Source organism: Erithacus rubecula (assembly GCF_903797595.1).
Source record: "Erithacus rubecula genome assembly, chromosome: Z".
NCBI lineage: Eukaryota > Metazoa > Chordata > Aves > Passeriformes > Muscicapidae > Erithacus > Erithacus rubecula.
The window spans coordinates 1,842,411-1,858,840 of record NC_136661.1 but is presented as its reverse complement, the minus strand read 5'-3'; the positions used below and the strand labels follow the sequence as shown (position 1 = coordinate 1,858,840).

General features: G+C 34.6%; 1 protein-coding gene across 13 annotated transcripts in view; it reads right to left on the bottom strand.

Annotated features, from left to right (window-relative positions):
• BNC2 (basonuclin zinc finger protein 2) overlaps window positions 1-16,430 on the bottom strand; it is a 330,274-nt gene that overhangs the window by 219,127 nt on the left and 94,717 nt on the right. The window lies entirely within an intron of this gene.

Here is a 16,430-nt window from a genome sequence, read left to right as displayed (position 1 = left end):
GGTTGTAAATATTTCAATAAAGCAACAACAATGGTGTTTAAAGCCTCAGTTTTTCCTATTTGCTTTCAAAACACTCTTTAGTCATTTCACTGTTTTCAAACTACACTGAATGAACACATACGGCTTTGGACACCAGAATTTCTAGAAGGCTTTAAATGCTTCTCTTTGTCAGGTGCTGAAATAAGCCCTCAAAACAGAATGAAAGCTCTAAAAGGCAGCTATGACCAAAAAAAAAAAAAAAAAAAATTAAAAAATCAGGCATTCTTAGTGTTGCATCTTCACACAAAAGAACAGCAATGAGCAGAACTACACCAACGATCATACTTGTATTAGCAGAACGCTAAACTTCAGAGCACTTCACTGACAACAAACAGCTCCACGTTTGAAGCACTTGTTGGTGAGGAGAGTAGTTAAGATTTCTTTTTAGAGCAAACCCCAAAATTTACCCCTATAATTTTTTCAAGAAACAAGTACTGTAGCAGAAGCATCCTCAAGAAACAAAGGGCATAGTGATCTAGCTAATAGTGTTGTGGTGACCTTTGAGACACTGACTAGTCTGTCAAGCACCATCTGTGATATGTACAGCATAGTTAAGAGGAGGATTATTAGCTAGCCTAGAAACTGAAGAGCCATTTCAGTCTTAAAAAGAATATGAACTAAATTCACTGAACCTGTACAGCTTGAGCGTCTGACTAACACAGGTTAAGAAAGCCTTCTACTTCACAGGGTATGATCCAAGGATTATGTTGAATATATGGCACCTCTCATCTTAAATTCACCCTGAGTTTGGGAGAACTAAAATCAAAGAGGCACTGTACCACAAATCACCTTTACTATCAGCAGTATCAGCAGTATCTGCTGTCAACAGATATCACAGATACAGTAAAGTTCCTAGGAAACTCAGGACTATTCCTAAATAGCATAGGAAGATGTGCATTAAAAAACCCTTAGCTTTTCCTAAAAAATATTAATTCTATTTGGTGTAGGAGATGCTGCACCAGCATCCTGATTCAGCTCAGATTTTAATCATGTAACCTCCTTCACATTGCTGGATGAGAAGTAGAAATGACAGCAAATAATGGGTCAGGGAAACAACTTGCTGCTAAACTGGAAAGCTCCTTTCCTTACTGCCTACAGTAAAACAGCCCATTAAGAGTTGCTTTTTGATTAAAAACAAGCAAGTAATTTCAACTATGGCAAAGTGACATGTTTTAACTTGACATTTTGTTAAGGATGAGTACCCTGTGAAGCTCATGAAAGAGTGAAAAGATTCAGTGGAACACTAGGATTTACTATACATACTCAATGCCACTGTCACTCCTGTGCAAAACACATCAACCCAGAAATATCTGACTCAACAGCCCTAAGGTTATTTAGAATAGAAAGTGAGATTTTTACATGTTCCACTTTGATGCCATGAAAGCAGCTGCATTAAGTTCTCTCAGTGGTTTTTAAAACCCAAATAAAATACTTGCTCTGTGTTTTAAAAGTTACTGTGAAAATGTGTGCCACCCACCCAGTCAGTAATAGCTTACATTCACCATTTTCAGAAAAGATAAACACAGCAGAGAAGGAAATGATAATATAAAAACAGCCTGGCATGTGAAATGAGGAAAAGCATTGTAGAGTATCTGGCAAGACAAAGCACACCAATGTTATTTTATGAAAATTAATAGCATCTGAAATTATACTCCTGTCCCAATATTCTCACCCAACCTCATGCCCAAATCAAAAGTATTTTATCTAATTCCCAGTTGAAAAGGTTGCTAAAAGTGGTAAGTCACAGCTGTGTTGACATCGAACTTCTTGAACACAGAATATCAATGTCACACAACACACTTTGCAGATGCTTTGTTACAAGCAGCACTACTCACTTGGTTTGAAATACCTAAACCAGTTCTAAAATAAACTGATAGTCTCCAGTCTCTTCACCAGTTAAAGTCTTCTTTACAGTTCTGGAAACACAGCAACACTTTATTAGGTTTATGCCAAACTTATCTGCATTTTGATTGGAATTTTGCAATGACAAGTGCTTCAACTCAGTGGTACCTCAGACATGGCCAAGAACAGACCCCACTTACTCATCTTTTTATCTAGATATTCTCCCTTTCATTGCTATTGAATCTATAACACAAACACATTCAATTTAAAATACAAACTAATTAACTATCCATTCCTTTCAAAAATGTTGGTATAATGCTGCTACTTGAATTGCCTGGAGATTTGCAATTATGAATAGAACTTATCTTTCCCTGAACACAGTGAACAAAAAGGCATGGGACATCAAATTCTGCACACTGCTAAACGATGCTTCCTTATAGTATATATCAGTATTTGTTTTCATATACATTGTTTCAGAAAATGGTACTCTTGCAACACTTCTTTTTCCATCCACAGAATTACAGCTACCTATGTGAATGAGTGTATTCCAATTGACAGTATGCTGTATGGAAATTACAGAACTGCTGAAATATCTGCACAGGAGCTTCATTTCTGAAGATGGAGAGTATTTCATCCAGCTCCAGATATGTAATTTTAAAATTTTTCTGGAGCTTAAAGCATTGGCTTCAACAAGTTGAGAAAACCAATGACCAAATTCAGTGCTTTAATAATGACTTTAATAATTACAGCAACCACTGAGGTCTTGTCTTTACAAAGACAATGCCTTTCTATACCACATCTAACTACTAAATAATGCTGACTTCCACCTCATGTTTTGAGAGGTTTCATGGTAGTCAATGACTATCACAAGTAAAAAGTGCAAAGCTCTCACAGCACTGTTTCTAACAGGGGTAACCAGCACACATATTTCAGTCCAATTAGAATTCTGAGACCATGTTTCTCCTAACTTTATTACAATAAGTTCACTCAAAAGCCTACACTGCAATTCACCTAGGATTTTCAAATCCTTACTTTGTCTTTAGTATTTTAAACTATAGGAATTTCTATGCTCTTGAAGCCTGGATACCTAAATTTCTAGAAGCCAATTTCCATACCTACAATACACAGCAGCAGAAGAAACACCCTGAGTTCCAATCTGAAGAATATAATGAGTAAGAGCAATATTTTTAAAAAATTATGAATTGACATCTTTTATTTGGTACCATGGAACCAGTGATGGTTTTGCCATTCTTTTCAGTGAGTCTCAGAGAGTATATAGTTTACAATTGATATTACTCATAATTCAACATGAAATTCCTTATGTATCAATTACATGCTTAAAAATATAAAGAGGCTATGAACACTAGCTACTTGAAATTATTACAGATAATATCATAAAAATGCATTTATAGTAGATAAAGTAAGATACAGGTGATTTTTAAGGACTCTGATCTTTTCAAGGACTTCCAAGTGGGAAGTATAATTCTTTTTTTTATACATGTCCAGTCTCAGTGTTTCGGTGGTTACATGGATACATTATTTACATACTTTATTCATTAAGAAATTATTTAAAAGGATACTGTATGATTGTAATGTGGATTTTTTGGAAGAAGCCTAGAGTGTGTTATAATTAATTCAAAGGAGAAAGAAAGGGTTACAGAATTCACAAAAAACATGCAGACAAGCTTTAGACTGGCACACAGTGTGTGATAAAAATCAAATATGGAACATAATGGGACATATGGAAACATATCTTTTGTGCAGGGAAGGATGAATCACCAAGTTCACAGCTGGAATTTATGTGGATCCTTATTTAGTGGAGCATCTGTAGCCACTGTTTAGCTACATTCCCACATCAACAACAAAACAGTGGCACAGAAGAGAACACATGCATCAAGCTCCAGCTGGTATCTGCGCCCACCATTCCTTTCTTTTCCCTGAAGCCACATTTAGTCAGTTTTCTTTTTACAGTTTGTAGGTGTATAAACAGGCATATGCAAGTCAGTGGATAGAAGCAAAATGCCACATCTGACCACTGCTGAATTTTGGAAGGGATAAGAATGTGGTATAAAAAGGAGAGGCTCAGAAAAAACACCCCAAAACAGTGTTTAAAATCAGTCTTCTGTTTAGAGTGTTACTTTATGCATTTACAAATTTAGAGATTTCATAAACTTTACATGTTAGAAGAGTTTCTTTCAGTCTGGTATCATTTAAAAAGGTCATTAAAAATGTAAATTTAGAAATCATAGGAAACATAATTTATTTGTGTCTGTTTGTAGAAAACCAAATTTAAACTTCCTCTTTATAAAATTGCTTATGGATGGAATTGTTTTAACATCTTTACACCTGACTTTTTATCCTTAACATTAAAATAAAGCAATAAATATAAATTAAATAAAATAAAATAAGCATGTGGAGAAAGATATCATTTCATGTCTAAGCAATTTCATGAAAAAGATACATAAATATCAACTAAAGACTTTTAAATTTGGGTTAGTTTTGCTTTGGGGGTTTGTGATGTTTTCCTTTTCAACATAATTGCTGTCTATGCTGTGAGTTAAATAATTTTGGTCCACTGCATTCTAAAAGATTTCTTAAATGAAGAAATAGATTAAGAAACCATAAATTTTTATGCAAGATTAGATTTGTATTTTAAAGTTTAAAAATGCATGAATTATCAGAGTTATTGAGCACTTAGTTATCAGAGGATTTTTTTTTAACTAGCATATACCACACAGTCTCTTGTAAGTGTATAAATAAAATTTTGAAGCACCCAGACTTTAAAGGTCATGCTTTTACAAATAATACATTATTTGAAACTACAGTCCAATGCTTTAATCCGTTCCCCAAATTTTACTTCTACAATTAGTTGTTCATTTAATATTTAACATGCTTCATCACAGAAGAAGCAAAACATGAATTACGTTTTCCTGAGGAGACTGTGGGAAAAGCCCTCCCAACAATTCTGAGATTATAGACTATATTTGTATTGATTTCAATGAGAAATGGACTAGGCACTTAAAATTATAATTTTCTAGTGTTGCAAAAATTGGTTTTCCACAGAAAACCTTTGTATAAGCAGAAATTTTTGAGATACCTGGGGTTTCACTTGTAATAGTGTACTGACAGGGGGACTAACTCAAAGAAGCTTTCACCACAAGAAAATAGATAGAAATTATTTTAAATAAACTTTCAGACAGATCTGATGATGCAGAAAAATTACTAAGCATGTTTATTATTGTCCAAATATTTTCCATGTTCTTGCCCATGTTCTAACCCCAGCTTTTACATCACTTTTTTAGACAATCAGAGTGGGAAGCCACTATTGGAACTAACCTCATTAACAAATACATACACCAGTAGGTAAAAGCTTTATTTTTTTTCTCAATTTTTTAATGAAAAGAAAACAAAAAATGCCACTTTATGATAGTTGCTATGCCAAAACTGGAGAAGTAGCATTTTCCTCAGAATGAAAATTCACCTATGAGAGACTATACATTTGTCTAGTCCTTGTAAATAAATTGTCTGTGGATTGTTAAATGCTAATCTAATATTTCAGCTTATAAAAAATATTTTAAAATATTTATAGCAGACAATGCCTTCAGAACACTGTATCAAAAGGTTACCCCCCCTCCATTTTCAACGAAATTTAAATGTTTTGCTTGTCTTTTCTTTCTTATTTATCTCTGCAGAGAAAAATCAACATCTCAGTAGATTCAAGAGCAATATTTTAAGAGGTCTTTCAAAATAGCATAATATTATTTAGATGATTTTGTCTTTTGTAACAAAATTATTTTGTTTTATAGGAGGTGGAAATCAAAGTATGAATAAAATGGTTATTATACATTGGAAACAAACACAGCCAGTCACTCACATTTTACAATATAAAAGTGTTTACTATTCAGCTATCACTATTACAGTAGAAATCCAACTTTTTTTTAACAATAGAACAATTATTAAAAATGTAGTAAGTAAAATCTATGATAATGAGATTCCATGTCAGACAGAGAGATGTCCCTTATTTTCCATACATGAAAAAAAAAATAGGGTGAGTTGAGGGTTTTTTCCCTAGCAGAAAGGAAGTCATTGATAGACCTCAGGTTAAAATTTATTTTTCTTTAATCTGATCATTCACTCTCATTCCCTTTCTCTCTATTCCCCTCTCCACCCTGAACTGAACTTCAACACTGCATTAACAAAGGAGTAGTGGATAGGAGGATCTATTAAAATGAGTAACTCACTGTGTAAGGTACTTCCTTTGCAGTATGCTCCATCTGCATGAAGCCAATGTTTTGGTGTGCTGTCTGCTGCTGTAACTAGTTCTCTCCCAGATACCAATGAAGCTGTGCATGCATTCTATTTTTTTTATGCAAATTATGGCTTTGGAGAGGTCATGTCTCAACACCACTGAATTAATAAGCAGTCAATCTATGATATAAATAACATTTAAAATCATCAATCAACTTTCAGATTATTACATTATTTACAGAATGTAATCAAAAGTGCTAATGGGCAGTTCTCGCTGGGCATTTCTTCATGTCATTCTGCATGAAGATGCAGTAAAGCATATGAATAAATCTCTTTCTGGAGAAGTTTGTAAAAAGAGCAGTTTTCCTGCCATCTTTAAGATCATGAGCAATTAGAGTGAGCTGTTTCATAAAACAGGTTGTACACTAATGTTTGAGTTACACTTGAGGAACACTGTAATTCAGAAAACAGATTTCTGTTTAAGGCTTTTAATGGTAAAAAAAAACCCACTCTACTACAAACCCTAAAAATATATATATAAATAAGAAACATTATTTAATCATAAACAAGATACAGAATCCCTACAATTTTCAGAACAAATGACAAAGTTTTCACACAGTTATTTTTCTTGTTTTAGAAACAGTAAGCCAAAGTTGTTTTTGCTTTTCATACCTGCTTTCCAAAACCCTTTCTTCTGTGCATTCTAATTTAAAAGAAAAACTAATATTAGATAAAGCAACACATAATTTGACAGCCTACCAGTTAAATTCTGACAGGGTCAATAAAATGAGAGCTTGCAGGAGTCCCAGATGAGGAACACTTTCATGAATGCCTCCATTGTGTAAACTCTCTGTATATCCTGCCTGCAAATGACAGTCATATGCCACCAGCTGCAGGAGGCATTCCAACAATGTCAACTGCTGTGGGGCATTAAGGCAGGGTAGATGAGTTGGTACTTCTTAATATTTTTTCCTTGGCTAGTGTGAAAGCTGTCACACTTTACTCATTTAAATGTTATTTTTTCAAAGACTATACTGTTTATTTAGAAATGTAAGAAAATATATAATTAAGTCTTGCTAATGGAGCTCCTCATTTTAATAGTAGTTTTATTATATAAATCCACCTGGAAGCAATTATTTTTTCTTTGCATACTCTTCATTAGTTTTTACCTCCCTCCTCCCCAAGACATCTATTTCAGATGTCCTTATCAAATTTATGTATTTTAAAAAGTAAACTGTTCAGGGAACAAACAGCTACTAAAAGTTATGATACAAAGTGTGAAAACACATCTACTACTCAGAAAAACTGCAGCTACCACTTTCAAGGAGACTGCTTTCCTATGAATTCCGCTTTACAGATTGCCATAAAATTTTTTAGGGCATTCCTGTAAGAAAGAAAAAGCACATTTTTAATTAAGATCTAAGTCTGAGCACAGTGATACAGGTTTGTGTGTTTAATTTGAACAACTTAATTTGCTTTTGAATGAATCACTGAAGTCCAGTCTGATTTATTTTTATCAGCTAAGCTTGTGTGGAAAAATTAGTATTCAAATATTTCGTGAGTTTAATGTTCCCATTTTTCTAGATATTTGCTTTGTCAAAAAATATATTTGATATATGAGGATACAAATACAATGAGGGTTTGGTGTTTTTTTTTTCAAATATTAGCAATGCCTTGGTTAAGAAATTGAACAAAGCAGAGATCAAACTGAGATGCTTTTCACCACCTTCCATGTGATAATCCAGTACATCACACATTTTTATAATGTTTTTTGCATACAGACACACTAAAATAAAACAACACTGAACTCTCCATGTCAGCATTCACATTAAGCCATCCTTGAAAGTGAGGCTTCTCGCCACCCCTTATATCTTCCTATAGACCCTTAAAATCAAGATTGCTTTAATTACACAATCACTACCATGTTTTAATACATATTCATATATATATAGAGAGAGAGAAAAACTGCAGGGAAAGAAAAATGAGGAAAGACATAAATAAATAAATAAAGGGTATCAATAATGATCTATCATAAAATGACATTTTGCCGTTGTACTTCCGCAGGAGCCGTAACATCTCACAAGACATCCCTCTGAAAGCAGCAATAAAACTGCAGTACAGTACACAAGGTTTTGTATTCTATGCAGGCAAAGGGCAATGAATATGTTAAAATAAAATCAATTTGCAGAAAAAGATCTGACAATAACATCTTCTGGTTTGTTTTTATACATATATATTTCTAATAAGAAAACAGATAAGAAAGAACACTTTGGGAAGCCAAATTTTTACATAAACTACAGTAATTCCTTTCAAATTGCTATCTTATTGATTAAATCACCCTTTATCCTGTTACGTTGCTACTTTTTCATTTGGAAAAGTTGGCAACTCCAGTTAGCAAAGAGCCCTGTAAATATTTCTCCTCCAATTTGTTTCATGGTGAATTATCCTGGCCAAATTTAATTCTGTGATTTCCGGCTGAAAAAATTCAAAAGTTCAGAGACACACAGAGAGCCACTACAATTTTGCACTGGTAACTTCCAAGGAAACATACAAAACCCCCTGCTTTCAGGAATATAGACATAAAGCCATACAGAGGCCCATAATGTCTAAAAGCTTACACCTGACCTGACTTTAACAGAGAACCTTGTTTAATTTCTGAACTTTAATAAACAAGGAAAGCAGGTTTAGATTTCCTTAAGAGAGTGCAATTTTAATTTTTTTAAATTATGTTCTCTCCTTGGTGTCTAAGTAATAAAAGAGATTAAAATACATAAGAGCAACTTTCTCTATCACCACAGAATCTTGTTCTGCAAAATACCTGCATATTTAGCTTCATGAAAGTTGTACATACAGAAGGCTCATAGAATTGAGCTCCTGCTTTCAGCTCAGTCTGAAGGCTAGCACACTGCTATCTGTACCTAAACTATATGTTGTCCTTGATGCATGACAGAACCTCCAATGACATGAATGGAAAACACATGCTTGGATCACAGTGAGGATGCGATCCTTTATATTTTGTTTTCCTGTTACTAGTACACCAAATGTTGACTTGTTCAGATGAAAAGAACTAAACCATTCAAAGCTACAAGTACTGTATTTTAAAGATACCAATCTGTAAGAATACACTAAAGAATACATGGAGAAAATACACATGCAGAGATTCAGGTAATCTATCTGCTTTCATGGAATTCTGGTGAATAAAGTTTGAAAAGAAATACCACAAGTAAACAAATTGTGTTCATTACATGTGTCTTGCAGTTCCTTGAAATTGTTAAAAATTATTGAGAAAAAGAAGAACAATTAAAGCTCTGTTTTCAAAATTAATTTCAGTAGGTATCACAAGAAATAGACAGGCATTTGTCATGTCACTCAATTTCCTTTATAAGGGAAATATTTCAAAACCCACAGGTATGCAGATGCAGCACCGATCGCCACTGGTTAATTTGTGTTTGTGGTCCATTTTCAGATAAACACCACCTCAAACATCACAGTAAGTTTACCTGCCAGTAACAGTACATTTCAATTGCAATGACAAACCCAGAATAAATTCTCTCACTTTCCATAAAGCTTCTTAAAGTAGCACTTGTTATTCACTTTGTAAGAGAAGATCGCTGAGTTCTGTGCAGTGCATTGGAGGGAACAGCAGGATCGTAATCATGACATTTCCTTTTCTGAACTCCCATGTCCTCTAAGTGGCAGATGACACTCTCCTTTCCTTTACACAAGTGCACAGATACGCATCACCAGTAGAGGATGGGGATGCAATGGCTTCCCGAGAGAATAGGATCAACGGTGCCCTGTTGGCAAGTTCACACTGATCAAAGCAATTCTGAGCTGCCCACCCCCCCCGCCCTCCAAAAGAGATGGGCTTTCTATGACAAAACCTTGTGTGACACAGCCATACAAGTGGCACTCTTTTCTATGTCGGAGAACAAAAATAATTTAGAAAACAGTTGTCAAGTATTTCAATAAAGGAAAGGAGGCATTAGGGTACTACAATAATGAGTGGGGTGAACAGTAAAGCAACAGATGCCTGTCCATTGGCTGATGTACAGTCTCTTATTTTGGACATTTTTTAGAGAGGCTGATACTAAACTAAAGAATGTGTTTTATCTCATTGAAAAGCAGTACTTAAACACACAGAAATTCGTTACAGAAAAATGCTTTTTAAGATTACACATTTCTGCAGGTCAGCTGGGCAAAAAAATAAAACATTTGATTACAGCTTATCTAGATGCTGAAATTTTTACACTCTGAATTACAGCAAAAAGCTGCATTACTGGTTCTCTATCCAAACTAAATGATTGAGACAGTAACAGTGAAATTCTCCCTTTCTCCCTCTTCTCTGTTTCAGCTTTCTCTTTCTTGAGCCAGTATGATTCATCACCTCCTGGGTATACTAGGATCCCCAAGTTTGGAAATTCTTCTAAACTGTGAAGAAACATTAGTCTACAAGGCAAATCCTTTTACAATAGCACAAGCACTATTGTTCAAGAAAAATAACTGAGCAAAGGAAGCTATACACAGCATATGTTTTGAGCATTCGTAGTAAGAAGTAAATTCTCTTTAAAGCTTTTGTTTCTGAATCTACTTTATGACGGCAGCTCTGTATCAGCGAACAGGGTGTTCCTTTGCAATCAGCACAGTGTCACAATGACCTGGCAAATGTGAATGCTTTCACTATCAGTACAGTCCTTGCAATCTTGCCTCAGCTGTGACCCATTCACTTTTGCCCCAACTTCACTAAGACGCCTTACTCAGCATCTAATTAGTTAGGGAAGATTTGCCTTGGCTCTTAACCCTGACATAAGAGCAGGAGACTCTGCTGCTGTTTTATACCAAATTTGTTCCGTCACTACATTAATCAAATCCCTATAAAATTATACATGACTAAGTAACTGCTAAAATACAAAATAAAAAAAATAAAACTGTGTATTTTAAAGTGTTAAACACTAGTACTTATTGCACAATATATATTTAAGCATGTGATTTAATATGTTTCAATGATTCATGCAGATTTTACAGTGTTGTGCATACATATCTCAAAACTTTGACAGTGTTAGCACATCATCATCAGATACAGAATGTCTCAAATATGTTCAAACACTGTATGTGTATATGTGCAAGATCAGTATGCATAGAAAGGCATGGGAAACAATATGCTGTATTTTATTCCTCCTTTAAATATTGAACAAAGTCAGACAAACTATCGTAATGGATTTTTTACTTTTAATCATGCGTCATGCACATAGCCATGTAACTATCATTGCATGTACTTGTATTTATAGTTGTATATGCCTCACAAAACATCCTGCATTTTTTCCAGGTACAATATTTCCCAATGCTTCTATTCTGAGGTACATTGCAAGCAGCAAAAAAATTCTTGAGGCAAATATTTTCGATTTGATAAAAGAACAAGTACAGATTTAAACCATATTTTACCAAAATACCCAACAAAATTCAAGCAAGTGTTGGAAATAAGACAATGTAACCAATAAAGCTCCTAAATTCATATTAGCACACAAACTTAATAATGAACAGCCAAAAAAAAGAGAGAAAACCCCACCAGGGCTCTGCTCATCTTTAAAATGTTGTGATAAATATATATATATAATTATAAGATGATTATATTTGCTGACGTTTACTTACAAAGGTGGTTTTTAATTACTTTAAAATATGAAATGCATTTTACCAATGCCAATCTTCCTCTCAAAATGTTCATAGTAAATCAATGTATGGTACTACAGCCTGTTGTCAAATTAAGTTTGAATTCTTTTCACATACATAGTTATATGCTACAGTAAAACAGTTAATTACTTAACAAATGTTAAAATTGCATACAACCTCTATGACCAGCAACACAGAAACATTTAAAAAGCTTTCACCTTCAATCCATTAGAATTACACTACTCTCCTATTTTTAAATACAGGTTCAATACACAGTTTGTGTGCCTATGTCTACATCAATGCTAGGAACTATAAGATGCAAGAATACAAATACAGCTCAAAACAGGCAGTGCATGTTGTATGCAATTTAATACTTCTAGAAATATAAACACATACTCCACATGTTAAAAGCATTATTTAGTTTTCATTGGAAAAAGCATGCATTTATGCAAGGGAAAAAAGTTGAATTTATTGTACCATATCTCTTGTGAACAGATGCGTCTATATTAATATACATCATTGATTTAATTTTTCGTTTTCTTGGCTTCTCCTCACCTATCTAGAAGTGATTTCTCTGGTGATAACTAACACATCATGCTAATGAGAGAATCTAATGTACAATAGAGAAATGTCACTACTAATAATATTTGCATGAAGTTAAATAAAGCAACTGTAAGAGAATGTCAGACAGTTGTTCTTTAATAAGATACAGTTACACAATGAAATTATGTTGTTAATTTTGTTACATCATTGAGTGAATCCTAAATTACTATATAATGATGCACAGATCCATTTATAATTCTGTATACTGCTTTTTCACTCTCATGTTGAAAATAGCTTCTGGAAAGGCTATTACCTTTTTATCTGAAATGGATTAAACATACTTCTTTCTCAAAAAAAAGGTGGATGGCTCTGGCATTTTGTGTCACTGTGGGTTACAGCCCTTTCTCTTACAGTCTCATTTCTGAAATGACTTTTAAGTATTTTAGAACATTACAGCCCTTAAGGTAACTGGATGAAGAAAATTGGCATTTCTTATTCTGACAAATGCACAAAACATTTATGAAAGCAGACAATCACAAAAGCCAGCTTTTTTTTTTTTTTTTTTTTTTTTTTTTTTTTTTTTTTTTTTTTTTTTAAATCAATCAAACCCAGACCTTTTTTTCTGCTGTTAACAACTCCTTGCCAGAACTAAAATGGGCAGTGCGTGCCCTGGACCTAACCAGATGAGTATGGAAAAGAAGCCAAGGGTTTCTGCTCATTCTCGACCTGTCACTGATCAAAGTGACCCAAAGAAGCACTTCTTTTTAAAAGTTAAGATTTATGCCCTTTGAGGTTATCAGACATTCTTCTGTATACAGAAGGGATGACCCCTTTCAAGCAAATCACAGACTTTTACATGGACAAAAGGTACACAGGCAAAACAATGCAGTCAAGTGGCCATGTCATAAACTTCTCACAGGTAATTTAGGATAGTATTCCTCTTCCCCTCTCACCCCACCAAAATCTAAATTTGCTCTGGAATGTGGAGACACCATTTTTTGTGCTCCCATTTGTGAAACAAAATAGCCCAAAAACAAGAACCATCATACTTGCTATTCATAACCCTAACTTGTACAATCAATCCTAATTTTTCTAAAACACGTATCGCAATTAGGTTGATTTTCTCTTTATTCTGGGGAAAGTTATTCACTCCTATATTATGCAAATTGCAGTGCAGTGAGAATTGAGAGGTAAGAGGAGGGAGGGATCTAAAGGTTTTGTTTTGTTCTAAATAAATCTTCTTGCTATGCTTCAATTTTTCCACTAAAAACCTGCTTGTGAATAAGTTAAAGTTCCAAGGAAAATTGATGGGGCTCAGAGTTCATTTGTTTATAAAAATACATGGAAAAGCAGCATTACACTAAGAAATTTGAAAGAGAAATGTCTCTACCATTACTGTGTATAGCTGGGAAAGTTTCACTAAACAGTTCTTTCAAACCATGCCAAACTTTGCTTGCAACTTATGCACATTTCATAACTTCATGTTATTTTTACTCATGAAAACAATTTTTCTTAAAGCATAGGAAAAGTTGTAAAAATACTTACATTTCCAGAAGATGGATTGAAAATAATTAAGTAGCAAATGAATGAAAACAGATAACAGAAAACAATATTCAAAATTTTAATGATTCACAAAGAAACACTGGCACTTAGACACAAATTTGCAGCTGCACTTGTACTCTGTATGTGCAAGCGAGCAAGTTATAGCAGCCCAACAAATCAGAAATATAAGACAAAACGTTATCCTTAAAGAGGAGAGAAATGCATTTAGCAAAATAACTTACCCTCCTCTTAAAAGCATGATGAAAGCATATTTGCACTGGATATGTTTAGCACATGATAAATAAACAAACAAAATATGACAAGGAGATTAACAAGTACACAAAAGTGTCAAGAGCAGACTTTTAAGAAATAAATCTGTTCGATGTTACCACCTTTTCAGTGCTACTGTGTATGTATGTCAATTCACACTGATGCAGCATCCACCACACATTTAGTCATTTAATACATTACTTCTCGCTTTCTATGCAGGGTACAATGTCGGCATTCACGTTCAATAATGTAAAACATCCAGTTAATATTCAAGAATTAGTGTATTTAAAATATTATTTTAAAAGAAAAATAGCAACCAAATAGCCTATCTTGAGTGCATACATGTTTGGTTTGGTTTAAAAAGCTAGTTGTCTCAAATTATTTGAACCCCTTACACATTCTGATGCTCTTCTATTTCGTTTTGTTTCCTTTCTTTGTCAATGTTGAACAATTTTTGGTGTTTCAGAGACCACACAGTCTAAATCTGTTGAAAAAGATCTAATACTAAACAGGCAATCTAGCACTATCTATGTGGTTCAATCATCATTTATCAATTGATTGTTATCTGGATCTAGTTATGTTAACTCTTTTGTGGCTGAAATGTAAAGAACCTTTCCTCCAGCCTAGAATTTAATCTGACTTCTTGCTAAAAGAATACAGCAAGTAATTAGAATAACTGCTCTTCATGCCATTGTCTAATATCAGTGTAACCAAACATGTTATGTACCACAGACAGGCATAGAGCTGATAATGTTTTAAGCAGTGAGGTAGCAATTCACACTTCCCAGTGCCAAGCGTTGTTTTTGAAATGTGCATCTCCACCAGGAAATGAACTTTTCTACTTTCGAGAATGGGAGATTTGCCTTACGTTGATTACATTCTATACCAGCATACTGTATCAGCAGTAATCAGGGTCCCTCTACAGGATATATCAAAATATTCCTTATTCAAATGCCTTCATCCTGTCCTGAGCTATACTGCTTAAATGGTCACCCACAGACAACCGCTTTCGGTTAATAACCATCTGTCTTGGTGGGTTTTTTTGGCTTTAAAGTTTTCTTAAAATTAAAATATTGTTTTATGGTCAGTATTCAGGCATTCTTTGTTCCTTTAAACTACAAAAACCTATTTACTTTTCCTCTTTTTTCATACAGTACAACACCTCTCAGGTAAATGAATTAATTCAATTTTATGTCCAACATTAAAAGAAAGTCAAATATCACTACATAAATTTACTAACTCCTCTTCTGGCTAACACAATATTTCAATTATCATCCATCAGTGTCAGACCACAATTGGAAACTAGTTTTCAGAAGTGCAAAACATCTCCTGGTAGGGAGTCAACCTGCTAAAAACCTCCAGGTTGAACTTGCCTCCCCTGATTGAGCCCCATCCAAGCTGAAAGTTTGTCCCTCTCTTTTTTTTTCTTGGGTTTTTTTTTTCTCTCCCTTTTTTTCCTCGTTTTTATTTTTTCTTTTCCCTTTTCCTTCACTCAGAAGAGCCGAGCAATTGTGCAAAATTTACTGTAACACACAAGGTGCGTATCACCAAGTGCATGGTACAGAGACACTGGCTCCTGTGATTAATTATCAGCTATAACTGGCCTTGCAGTAACATTTTCGCTTTCCCGTCAGAACCGGCATACCAAGCTGCCTTAAACGCGGCCCCCGGTGAAGGAGCAGCTCTGGGGAGGACGCCAAGGCTCCGCTCCGCAGAGAGAGGGGGAGCGAGAGAGGGAGCGGAGAGGAGAGACCCGAGCACTGAAACTGTCTCCTCTAACGACCCTCAGCCCCGCGCTGGCAGCAGCTCCAGCAGGACGGCTCCTTCCCTCTGAATAAAACTGTGCTCTGCCACATGAACTCAATTATGCCGCTCTGAGGGGCCCCCTAAATTTAGTATCAGTTTGATTTTGGGGGCTTATGCACTCAGGAAGAAAAAGGAGTTTTCCTGGGATAGCAGATACTTTTATTTATGGGACGGGGGGATAGGAAAGGGGAAAAGGCTGGAACAAAACAAAAGCAAAGAAAGAAAGAAAAACAATCTTACTAGGAGCAAAGCTCCATTTGGAAACTTTAAAACAAATGCTCTGCTTTTACTTAAGGCTTTAATATTTTTTTTTGTTCTTTTAAAAAGGAGCCCTTAGGGAAGAAATGAAGTAACCATGCACATTCCAATGACATAGTTATGACAGTTCAGAGGCTAACTATGTAGTGATGAATGAAACAAAAATGAAATATGGAAAGAAGGAGAAAAAGGAGGGGGGGAAAAAAGCACAAAAA